The sequence below is a fragment of the Brachionichthys hirsutus genome, chromosome 7 (genome assembly GCF_040956055.1).
Source record: "Brachionichthys hirsutus isolate HB-005 chromosome 7, CSIRO-AGI_Bhir_v1, whole genome shotgun sequence".
Taxonomy (NCBI): domain Eukaryota; kingdom Metazoa; phylum Chordata; class Actinopteri; order Lophiiformes; family Brachionichthyidae; genus Brachionichthys; species Brachionichthys hirsutus.
This window is the reverse complement of record NC_090903.1, coordinates 10,449,705-10,459,974: the sequence shown is the minus strand read 5'-3', so window position 1 is coordinate 10,459,974 and position 10,270 is coordinate 10,449,705. Positions and strand designations below refer to the sequence as shown.

At 42.0% G+C, this 10,270-nt stretch overlaps 1 non-coding gene across 1 annotated transcript; it reads left to right on the top strand.

The window, feature by feature from the left end:
- The first annotated feature begins 10,196 nt into the window (after nucleotides 1-10,196).
- Nucleotides 10,197-10,270, top strand: trnan-guu (transfer RNA asparagine (anticodon GUU)). The gene has a single exon. It is a non-coding gene; the product is annotated as a tRNA-Asn (tRNA).

Here is a 10,270-nt window from a genome sequence, read left to right as displayed (position 1 = left end):
TGCTGCTTTTCCCACAGAAGGGACACAGTCGCAAGGTGTGATATCCCCTCCCTGCAAGTACCATAATGGAGCCTTGTTTGAAAGTGACAGGTGTAGGAATGAGGCCCTCTCTTTTCCTAAGTACGGCAAACCGTGGTCATTCACTCAGCTTTGTTTTTTAGCGTAATAGCCCCATTTACAAAATGTCGGCGAAATTAATGTGGGACAAACGCAGCGGTAACCGAGCCAACTAATTTTTGCTCATTCGACTTGAATTATTAATAGGTGAGAAATATACCATATGCTTTCAGCGGAACGGCATGCATTCATTTTAAACAGAATTGCTACTGTTTTGTGAAAAGTATAAGTAGCTTAACTGCTCTTTTCAAAAGGGGTGACTTATATGGAGGCCTTAATGACGTATAAATCAACCAGTGTAATTATGCTTCCAGCTGCTGCCTTGGGCCAGACTGAAACTATAGGCCCTCAGACATGAATCCCTTTTAATCAAGCGCTAGCACTAGTTTTCTCTCCTTAGATTACATTATTATGAGTTATTGAGAAAGGGAGGGGGGCAGCTGGGAGAGTCTGTGCTGAGCTGTATGTAGCTACTTATAAATGTGAGTGCCTCAATGGTGTGTGGGAATATTAGCGCACATTCATCGGCACATACGCTGAAAGATACCGCTTTTCTTAGGCCACAACTTAAGCAAGCTACGACTTTCTCTGGGAAATATAGAAAGCAGATTGACAGATATCATCTATCAGTGATATTCCGTGGCTAATGGCTGTAGCTTCAGCGCTCTGCTCTCATGCACCAGCTGAGAGGCATCGCCATGTGGGTTTGTCTTGTTGCAGCGATGGGGCACCACCTAGTGCACGGTCACCGACACGGCTTCAAACAGTCCCAGCATCCACTGAAGCAGTCAGTGGTTAAATCCGAACACACAATCCAATCAGCATGCATGCAGATATAATCGCTATGCATTATAATCTCTTACATCTACAGTGAAAGTAGCATTTTAGCCTCTGCTTTGTGTGTGTGTGTTGTGTGTGAGCCTTTAAATTAAATGTGACAGTTCTACCCAAAGGTGGTGAATATCTTGAGCTGTCTCTCAAACTGTTCAGAACACATTTGAGGAACTGCAGTGACCTTGAGGAACATGTCTGGTGTTTAGAGTTATATTTGTGAAAAGCCACATGCTTTGCATGTACAAACTTGTAGCTGTGCCAAAATGCAAAGAAAGATGCAAAGCAGGGTGATCGCACTGATTAGGAATAAAGGTGCTGGAAAACTACAAATACCACCCACTGAATGTACCACAGTGAGTAATAATGTAATAAATAATTACCCCCCCCACAGCGAGAAAATAGGTTAGGTAAATTGTATTGCAAATAAATCACAGCGTCTATCAGTATCATGTCTCCCTCCACACACTATATCTGTTATTATTTACATGTGATCTTTATTCCAATGTCAGAAATGGTAGTCATGGAGATGAGTTCCACATAACCCTGATGCATATCAGCTGTCATTAGAAACAATGATCGTTTTATTTATTTATTTTATTGAATAGAGTAGATAAAAACAATTTCTACTTTAATTACTTTACATTACATTAATTAATAATACTCCTAAACAAAGATCTTAAGTGAAGGCAAACAAATGGAAAATTGGGTTCATTTTTCTCTTCCCTTAATCTACTCTATTTTAGTTGTTTGTAACGATGATGGACACATTCATAGACCCATTCAGAGTCATACTACACTGGGATTAATGGCCGAGCGCATCCCCGTTAATTGTCACATCAAACAAAGGGGGCCTAATTGGCGAAGGTTGCAGCTTGGTGCTAAGTGGACACAGAGTGGTCTCTGCCTCCAGATCGGTCTCTTTGTGTGCTTTCATCAGTTGGTCAAGCTCCTGCATTGAGAAGCTCGCGCCGCAGACTTGTTTTCTTTGGCAGGCAATGAAACACACACCTGCTACTCTCAGGCAATGAATAGAAACTTGAATCCAATATCACCATCATGTGGTTCCTATTAGTGTTTACAATGCCTGTTTTGTGTTGTTTTTGTACGTTGTCTGTGCTGCGGCACGGATGCTTGAGCGTGTATTTGTCTTCAGTTTGAAGAAAGAGAAGGCAGTGACAGTAAAAGGGGAAATATATATCAGGAGGGGGGCGTAAACACATCCAAACAGAGAGTTTGGAGTTCCACTTCTCTCATATAGTCTACAGAGCATCCCTTCTGGTCCGCAGCTGCTTGAAAGTACAAAGCAAACTATGAAGTTTAATTTTATACGAGAGGTTTCTTGTAGTTGAGTATCTACAAAAAAAATGAATGTAAATATTTGTATTTATTGTATAGCCGCTAGAATGTCACCCAGGAAGAAAAATAAAAGAAACAATGTAAAATATGAATACCGATCATTTATTCTCAACTACTGATGAAAACAAAAAATTGGATTGCTTACATTTTCTGTCCACGTGCCCACTTGCACACACAGAAACATGCGACTGAATCTCAAAATGCTACATTTTGATTAGAGTCATTATGCAGCAGTGTGATTTCACAAAAGCCTTCCCACAGTTGTGCACAAAAGACTCATTGACTGCCAGAGCTGCTCTGTGTGGGGAAGAAATACAGCCCACAGATGAATTAATGCGTGTGGGAAAGGATTTATTTGATAATTATAGGCCTTCAAAATGTATAATCCCACTTCACGAGGAGCTTGCATGGCGTGATTCTTATTTGAGCTGATGAATGGATGTTGGTTTTACTCCGATGCTTTTTGTTTTGCATCATACAACATCGGTTAGCCCCTTGATGGAGAGAACAACTTGAAGCAGCGTGTATACTTTTTATTAGGAAAATAGTCACATTAAGTAGGCAATTAATTAATAGACTGGTGGTCAGGAATAAATATTGTGTCTTTTAACTCATATTATTCCTCCTTTACCTCCACAAGCAGCCGCTGATAGCCACAGGTTCATGTATCATTGAGTTCAAGGCCATCACTATCCGACAATAATATTTACCACAATTCCAGCTTCGTGCCATGTTGTTATGGAGGAGTCATTAAGTTGCCAAAGTTTAATTGTTCCATCATCAGCAGTTAGCAGGAATCAGTGCCCCCCCCTGTACTTTCAACGCACTATATTTATAATGGCTAACAATTATAGCAAGGGCCTTTTAGATGGGGAAAGCACAAGGAAAAGCTGCAGGCACTAATGAGAAGCTATAATCACTCCACCCACAGCAGTTATTAGTATCACATTATGGGTCAGCTGAAGGGCCAGCAGTTACATGCATTAAGATAAATAACACTGCAGCTTGTGGCAAGAACAATAAATGAAGCATAAATATATCTATATAAAGGTGGTGATGACAGACAGACAGATAGACAGACAGCATTTGTTTTTGTTTTTTTGTTTTATATACATAAATATAAAGACGCTTTACATTGTGCATTATTCGTTCACTCCATTCTTGGTGGTAATAAGTTACTATTGTAGCCACAGTTGCCCTCGGGGTAGACAGACGGACAGACAGATGGATGGATAGATATATTTTTGCTGGATTGCTCTCCACTTCATTCCCTTTCTCTATTTATTCCTTTATATCCACATCTTCCTTTCGCTCCTCCCTCCCGTTTTGGTTGCTGAGGAAGACTCCGAAGAATTCTGCATGTCTTTGATCAAGTCTTCATTATGTGTGACTTTGCCATGCTTAATTGTCTGAGGCTAAAGGGGCCGGCTGAGGGACGCGTGTGGGGGCCACGCACCAGACACCTCTCCACACAAGACTGAGAGTCGGGAGGCATGCCGCCTGTTAATGAGAAGCATCCCCATTCACCATGGGAACCAGGCAGCATCCGCCAGGTGGAATGTTTGGTTCCCTGTCACTCATACCCTTACTGAGGGCTGTTATCAATTCATTAAGTGACTGACTGACCACCTAGCTGTATCAATTAGCGGATAGCTGATATGTCTGTTGTTGTCAGTGTTGTTCATTCAGTGTCTGCTTCTGGCTTTGAGCTGTTGTTGAGCTACGACATTCTTTGTGTGTGTGTGTGTGTGTAGGTGTGTTTGTGTGTGTGTGTGTGCGTGCATGGTCTTAGCTAACCCAGAAGATAAAAAGCTTTAACATGAAAGAATAAAGACTGATTTGCAGATTAGAATAAATTATCCTCTATTATATGCTGTAATTATTTTATGGAAGACTTGCAGCATATATTAAAAAAAAAAGAAATATATAAAAACTTATTTGTATCCACTTCTGAAATGTTCTCAAAAGAAGAGGGAACTATTGCCATCTGGAGGTAAAGGGAAGTACCAATAGAATCCTTTGATAAAGGTCTGGGGCAGTATTGCGGCAAATAAGCCATGTCTGCAGTTGCTTTAAAATGAAACTGGCCATGTCTTATTAAAATACAATAATTTCCTTGTAACAGACTGTTCCAACTGCCATTTAAGGTAAACAGTTATATGGGGGTTGCAAATGACACCCTCCTACCAATAAATGTTATATGCTGTGTTCATGAATTATCAGGAACAAGACACAAACAGAAAGCATGCAAATTAATGTGTGATATTATTATGACAATAATTTGTTTAACAGCCAACATGCATGTGGCCTTTTCTGACAAATATACAAGATATCCTTAAAGAGTCTACCGTTGTTCGGAGCCTGCTAGGCAAATGTCAGGCAAATTTCCCTTTTTGTCCACAAGGATGACTCCTCATTTCATTCAGATAAGAGTGCACAAAATTAGTTGTGCACGTGTCTGTTTACTCACCTAGCTTATTTGCATTAAAAACTGAAGGGAGGCACAGTATCATTCGGAGCTGGTGACCAAAGTTTGCATCCGTTGTGTCTCGTTACTTGACGTCACATTTCCCGGTCATTTATGTCCCAATCATCCTGTTTGTGTCTTTGCATGCTTTGAACTCTTAAACACCTAAAATGGTGAAAAAAACAAAACCTTTATATATCAACCACTAGGTAACTCTAAAATGCCTCTAGGTGTGAATATGAGCATGGTCATATGTCTCTATGTCAACCCAATGTCTGCTGGGATCAGAACCAGCCCCCTGCAACCCTCCGAATAATAATCATATAGATTAATAGATGGATGCTGCATATAAATAAAGTGCAGTAATTGCAGTAATTGATGTGATTACTGCAGTGACAATGTGAGATAAAATCCAATGCAATCATGTTTTGGTTTTTAATGCCTGGAAAACAGTCAGAGAGTTTATATCTGCTCATTAAAGGTGCCTTGTGAGCAGCACACATTGAAAACAACCGGAACAGATGGTTGAAGATAATAGATAGTTATGCGATATTTGCCATGTCAAGTATGTTGAAAAAGAATGCCACGCTCCTTTGGGCTCAGTCTGCAGTGAAAAGACACTTAGATAGGTGATACCAAAACACAATCAAAACCGGTCAGATGCCGGCGGCATTCTGATGAGAAGGATGCATAAAAAGGGAAACAAAGACACGCCGATGATAAGTAAGGCCAATTATCACATTTTGCTCATGGTCAGAGGCAACGACATTAAACCAAGTAGCATTGCCTGATAAATGGCTGAATACAACTCTTTTCTCTCCTGTGAAATTGTGCCGTGGCCATTAGCAATGCAATGTAATGCCAATGATAGACGTTGCTGTCCGCTTAGCGGTGACAAGGGTTGTGTGTGTGCAGGAGAGGGTCAGCAGGCTGGTGGTGGTGGTGGGGGGGCGGTGCACAGGATTGATCGGGGTCTGTGTTGTTGCCAAACCGGGGGTGAGGGTGTATTGGCGTGTAGACAATGAGACCCAGCCAGTGCTGAAAGGCCCATTCTACAGATCCCTGTTAGCTGTCTATTATCCTTGGTCTCCAGGGGGCTGCTAAATAGAGGGCATGTGTTAGGCAGACATTTATCATGTAATTACAGCACTAGGATCCGTTTCTGATGGTGTGTGATGATTACTAATAATTACTGTGCATTTCACGCCTCCAAAGGGCCCAGATGGGGTCCCAGGGCGTCAATACAAAGGAAGGGAGGGGAAAAGAGGAAAACAGGGGATGACGGAGGAAAATGTGAAGAAATGGAAATACAGATGAAGAGAAACAGAGTGATAATGTCTCGCCTTAACCATTTAGTGGCACTCATTAGCTAAATGAATTGAACCATATGTGTCCAATTCCTAATTAATGAGAGGAGAGGAGAGGAGAGGAGAGGAAAGGAAAGGAAAGGGTTAAAAAAAATCAGAAAATCATAAATATAAGATGCAGAGAACATCTTATATTTATTTTAAAGCGTAACCATTGTGCAAACTGCAGAAATATACAGAAGACATAAATGATGTGATTTCCTGAAGACATCCACTGACATGCACATGGTTGGTTTCGGGAGTTTTACTCTGCATAAAAATAACAGTATCTTATGGCTTCTGTCATAACTAAGCTGCAGTTGTACTCAAAACCTTTTATCTTGGTTTAATGGCTAAACAAATTAGCTTTGGCTGGGGGTTTAAATTTAAAGGAGACACACCGTCCTATGAAAGCAGCCATCTCACCTCTGTCACTGCTGGGGGGGTTGGTCTGTCTGGCAGAGGAACAAATGCGAGTGAAATACAATAGGTCACAGTTGTATTTTTTGCCTTTAACAGAAATGTAGATAAATCATAGGGGTCAGGCTGCTGCTGATTTGATATATTGTAGGGGGCAAGGATGGGGATGAGCGTGCGTGTTTGTGTGTGTGTGTGTGCGCGCGCATGTAAAAAGGTTGAATTGCTGTGTGAGACCTGTGGTCATGAAGTGGAAAGGAAAGATCAACAGCAGTTAGAGTTAGAGACGGTGGGGCCCCACGGTGTCTGGGATCACTGCTGCTGACAGCAGTACATCTCCCAGAATGCCATAGTCAAGTTCTCGTTCCCTTCCAACCTTCAGCGTCCATTGTGCGTGAAGCCCCTAGTGCCCCCTATAAATGCTCACATGGAATTACACAACAAAATGAGGAGATCCTCTTCTGCAATATCGGGGGGGTGGGGGGGGGGGGGGCTAATAAAGACGTCACCTGGTCAAGGTGAGCTCGAATGAAAGGTACTGACTGGTGAGGTTTTACCTACGGCACAAAAGCCATCTGAATCAATAAGGGTGGTGGTGGGGGAAGGGGTTGCTTGGGGAAGATGAGGACAGTCCTGTTTAATAGAAACAAATTGCTCTCCACTTCCCAGTGACACAGATAGCAGACCATTTGTACCTGCTGGCCTTTGTTGGAAACAACAGAAAGGAAATGTACTCATCCTGGCGAGGGATAAAGTTCGGGGCTTTTTGTTACACGCCAGTTACCTTAGCCTCCGTGCCCACCCCCTTGAACAAGCATAACGGTTAAGTAGTTCAGGTGCCTGCTACATTCTGTTAGATTAAAGGTCCCCGCTTCTGGTTTGAGTTGAATTGCCTCAGCTGGAGTTGAAGGGAAAGGAGGGTGGGGGTGGGGGGGGGGGGGGGGTGCCGTGAAGTTGTAGGACCATAGGGCATGAATAGACATCTTGTGCATGGTCACAGAAGCGAAACGCTTTGGGACGGCTGACCGGCCTCTCTTTACACCAAGAAACTGAAAGAAAGTCTGTAAGGTGGGTTGGTAAGTACGAGGAGAGAGAGAGAGGGGGGGGGGGGGGGGGGCTAGTCCAAAGCACCTTCACTCATTTGCTCACTCTTTATCTTCGCCCACATTTTCCCTATAGTGGAGGGCTGTACATTTGTTTGGAACAGGGACTCGGGCAGGTGGGTAGTGGATAGGGTCTCAAAGGCCTTTTTAAAATGTGGAAACACACATACTGTTCCCCTTATGGAATATAGACCTGAAGAAAATGGATACAATACACACAGGACATGAGGGAGGGGTCCATGTAACTGTGCGCCGATGTGCACCTGTGCAACCCATTCACTTGGAATGATTGGCTGTAGATGCTGAGTTTGGAGAAGAGTGGGCTGATCCCAGAGGACTAAGAAAAAAAGCTGATTGGCATCTGACACATGAAAGGTTTAACTTGCATGATTATCTTTGGGCAGTTGTGTGCGATTTGATGTCTATAAATTCCACATCTGTGTTCAGAGATGAATGTTTCAATTTGAAGGGTTTGAGTTTTGTTCTATTATGTTTAGCAGAATGATGCGACACTCGTCAGTTTTTCGCCGCACAAGTATTTGTGTTGCTTTCAAGCCTTCGGAGCCAACTGAGATCGATCCAGCTTAGACGTGTAGCAGAGTTTGGACACGTCTCACTTCCATCACTCCAGGTATGAGGTCAAGTACAACAGTCAAAGGTGAAGTCTGCCCCCACAGGACCAGATTCTAGTCTCTGGGGAATATTTTTAGAAGTGATAATTGCACCTAATAGCAGGGGTAGCTTTTTTTAATTATTATCATCCCAGAAGCAACTTTTAGGTGAATCCTGCTAAATCAAAAGCTCATTTATGATAACTTTTATTGATTTTTTTTTATTCAATGAGTTATCCACAGATATTTATGAGGAAGCTGCACGTTACAAGTGACAATCAAATGCACAAGTGTATCCCTTTGGATAATTATATCACATGACTGGATTCAGAAGGTCAGGGTGCTGTATCACTTTATAGAACAAACCACATACCTCCATCTGTGTGACATGGAGTAAATGTTCAGTAATCCACATCTTAATCTTGTGCCGCACTCAGTGCAGCTTAAAGAAACCGATACTCCTGTGACTACTTTAGCGGCTGATTGTGTTACCTTTACAATTCGGCTTCCCCTCCTTCCTGTTTTGTACCCTTGGAATGCCCGATAAAGTATCCCCACTGTGGCTTTCCACCTGCAAAGAGAGGATATAGCAGAGGTCTAGAGAGAAAATGAATATGCAGTATATCCAGAGGGAAGTTGCTTTCTAACAAAGATATGTATGAAATTGTTTTGAAAAGAAATTATCGGATTTTCAACTATAAAAATGAAAATGTAATATTATTATATATATTGTACATTTATGTCCTTTCAATATAATGACCAAAATATTGTTATCAGGACAATGTTTTAAACCCCCAATAGTGACTATAATCAATAATTTTAGAATACCAATAAGAGCAGATGACTTTCAAGTCTGCATGTGAAGGGAATTACTTGTAGTGACATCCAACAGAACTTTTCCCCTCAACAGAACACGGGTTTAGCAAATCTAAAGCCATTTTTACTGACCCCTGAATTTACTGTCTAGTTTAATTACCGGTACTCACTGTTTTTATTGAAAAAAAAAAAAAAAAATTAAAACTGCAAAAATTGTGATTACCAACTTAAAAAGCTGGACCATTAAGCCCATTCGAATGCATTCATGTGCCAGTGGACTAAAAGTTTCAAGTTAAATAATGACCATTTTAACATAATTAACAATCTATGGATCATCAACAAAAGTCTTCTCTGCTAAGGTAAAAGCATAACAATCTCCTGGTACCTGCTCTGGTGCATGTTTGTGTTACTCTCTACACAAGAGTAAGTCTTCACAGGTATTCCTATTCAAAGACTGTGGTTGTGCTTGTCAGCAGACGCTCACAGATCCCCCCCCCCCCCCCCCTCTAAATTCAGTTTCATTTTCTGCCGGGGTGGAGGCAATTTATCTGTCATGCCTTCCAAAAGAGGCAGCTCCCTGTGCCCCCCCTCTGTCCCATTATACTGACAGCAGCCTTATTAACCACAAGGGAAACCAGCCGCTGCATGAATTTGGCCACTGTTCCCCTCTGGGGCCAAGGCAAGCCTCTTTTATAATAGTGGCAATGATGCTGAGATTTTCTTTTGAGTTATTAATTTGATAAATATGTATTAATTATGACCTGGGGATGACAGGCCAATCAGATTGCCAGGCAACCAGGCAAGGGCTCCTACCCCCCACTGTGGCGATAAGTTCTCTCGGGTTTCTAGAGCTGTCATCCATTGGGCTTGAACTTCTTATCAGCGCTGAGCCCATTCTAGGGATAATTTCCTGTGGGTTGTAATTTAATTGTGGCTCTCTAATGATGACTGACTCCCCCTTTAAAGCAGGAGCTTTGTGACTTTTGTTTTATGTGGGGGTGAGTTGGGGTGGGGCATCCTTATTTTAATCGCTATTTCAGTTCAATGAATGTGATCAACCCCCCCCCCATACACTTCAGTCTATTATGATTTCACCATTTCTTTAACTCATTAAAGGAGTTATTTGCTCGTCTCTGTGTCGCAATTGGTTAGCGTGTTCGGCTGTTAACTGAAAGGTTGGTAGTTCGAGTCCACCCAGGGACC